Source organism: Mus pahari, chromosome 10, assembly GCF_900095145.1.
Source record: "Mus pahari chromosome 10, PAHARI_EIJ_v1.1, whole genome shotgun sequence".
NCBI lineage: Eukaryota > Metazoa > Chordata > Mammalia > Rodentia > Muridae > Mus > Mus pahari.
In genome coordinates this window covers 83,334,862-83,337,659 of record NC_034599.1, presented here as the reverse complement: position 1 = coordinate 83,337,659, position 2,798 = coordinate 83,334,862, and positions in this window count along the sequence as shown.

Sequence of the window (2,798 nt, the reverse complement as noted above, 5' to 3'; positions counted from 1 at the left end):
CTTTCTCTAGCTCCTCCATTGGGGACCTTGTGTTCCATCCAATAGCTGGCTGTGAGCATCCACTTCGGTGTTTGCCAGGCACTGGCATAGCCTCACAAGAGTCCACAGGTCCTTGCATTTCAACTAGCGATCGAAAGCTCTGAAAGTGTGCTTTTAAGTATATCACATTTTTAAAAAAAGAATATCGCTGGCACATGAGCATATTTTGTCCAATTGCATTGGGGTAGTGTGTTGTCACAGCAGATCAGAATGTTAAAACAGGAAGTACTTCTGACTGATGGTAGGAAAAAAGTGGGAAATTTAAAAGAAATTCCAGGTTTTTTTACTCTACTTCTGAGAATCCTTAGATGGACTTCACAATTTAATTCAATTAAGTTTTCCTAGAAGTTAAGATTGACATCAGCCACTCACTCTGCCTTTTGGAAGGTTCCATTTCTGGTATTATTTAGGATTTGTGCTTAAAGGATGGGAGGGTTGTTATCCAATTTCAGCCCATTCAGACATAATAGTTTCTACATGGATTCCCAAGAACAAGGACTTACCCACTGTACTGTGTAGTCTCTACTAGATCAACCTTCCTAAAATAGACAAATGCCTTTAAAAGATTCTGACGAGACAACAGCAGACCAAACATCAGTCATCAATCACAAAGTCACAGATGATGAGCAGCAATTGCTGATGCCTCTGTTTCCGGAGCAAGCTGTTCACAAGCTTCACAAGAAAAAAAGTTACGTTTTGCCAAGAAGTCAGCTCAAAAATTTGAAAGGATCACAAAGATTTTACCCAAGTGAGGGTTTGTGCCTCTGTGGTTCACGAAGGCTTTCACATCTCACACCCACAGTGATGACTGTGACATCTACATCGCTGGAGAAGCTACAGGGGAAGAGGATGAAGGTTAACTCACCTATTCATCAGGGTACAGCATCCTGGGATGCCAACTTTAAAGGCTATGAAACACTGCTCACTAAATACAGTGGCAACTACTTACACATTTTAAAAGTATTCTCACTTAGAAGAAAAAGACAAAAAAAATAGCATGCTGTTTAAAAACTACAGATTCTTCATACCAAAGAAATGGGAATGAAATAGAGACAAAGCAATGGGGGGGGGGGGAGACAGATGCATCCTTTTGTCAGTGAGCATCACAGGAGGACACACAGAAAACACCGTTGACAGGTTGAAAACCTCAATGAAAGTATAGTGTCCAGGGTGGGAGGTTGAATGAAGGACAAACGCTTCCTCTGGTGGAGTGGCTATCAGGAAGATGTTATGGCTGAGGTAAGGCAGAGCTGGGGGACAGCTCAGTCTGTAAAGTGTGTGCTGCANAAGAGCAGCCTTCTTACAATGGAGGATCTGGGAAGGTAGAGACAGGCTGATGCCTGGTGCTTGAGGTTAACCAGCCTAGCCATCTTGTGAGCTCCTGGCCAGTGAGAGACCCTATAAAAAACGTGGATGGTTCCTGAGGAACAACAAACATCTGAAGTTGACCTCTGATGTCTACATACATGTACACACACATGCAAGTGTACCCATAGGATCAACACAGACACACACACACACACACACACACACACACACACACAGAGAGAGAGAGAGAGAGAGAGAGAGAGAGAGAGAGAGATAAAATCAGTATATCTCAAAATGCCATAAAAGTTTCCAATCCCTGCAGAAGTGGCTTCTTTGACTGAACTCAGATAGTGGCATTCATTCAATGAAGGACTAACATTTACAGGGGAGAAATGCCAAACGAGGCAGGCTTCAGTGATGTACATTTTATAAAATCACATTTTAAAATAAGTAAAATATTCACAACTCTTTGTGATATGTTGAAAATTTTCTGACTTTTATAGGCTATAATGGTAACTGGTCAATTACTACCTAAGCAAATGACTTCAATATATAAAGAGATANAATTTGAATCTTTCAGGTAAATGNCCATGTCCCATCAAAGACAGAGATGAAACCTACTTTCCAAAGAGGTGTTGAGNCTGAAGGTGTGGTTCCTAGATAGAATCCTTGGCTAGCATGGACGAGGCCTTTAGCTTGATCCATGGCAGGTCGAAGGAGGAGAGGAGAGGAGGGAAGGGAAGGAAGGCATGAGGTGAAGTAAGAAAGAGAGAGAAAGAGGAGGAAAGAAGGGAGGGAGGAGCAACAGGGTATACTGAAAATGCCTTTTTACCATGACTTTATAGTGTGTAATTAAATTTTTCAATAATTAATATATAATTCAATAATTAATAAATAATGTGAATGGTTCACCTTTAATTCCAGCAGGTAGAAGCAGGTGGATCTATAAGTTCCAGGCCAGTCTGATCTACACAGTGAGTTCTAGGGCAGCCTAGATTCCATAGTAAGACCCTGCCAAAAAGGAGAAGGAAGAGGCAGAGAAGATGTAGGAGGAAGAGGAGGAGGAGGAGAAGAAGTCGTGGTTGTCCTGTGATATACAACATGGACAAGCACTGCCAGAAAAGACTTGAATCCAAAAATACATTTGATTTTGAATCAACTTTCAGTCCGTGTACATTCAAAACCCTTTAACCTTTGCCAATTTGTGTGTGTGTGTGTGTGTGTGTGTGTGTGTATTGTGATCCCTAAACTCAGTTACACAAATCCCAGTTTAAAAAGCTTGCTGTGGTGAACATCTACATAGACAGGAAGACTATAAGAAATAAGTGGCCATCTGGTCTGTTATGGAGAGTTTCTGCACAGTCAAATGTAGTGTCTCAAAAATTCAAAGCCAGGGAGATGGTTCAACAATTTAGGAGCCTGTCCTGCTCTTCCAGAGGAGCCAACTTCAA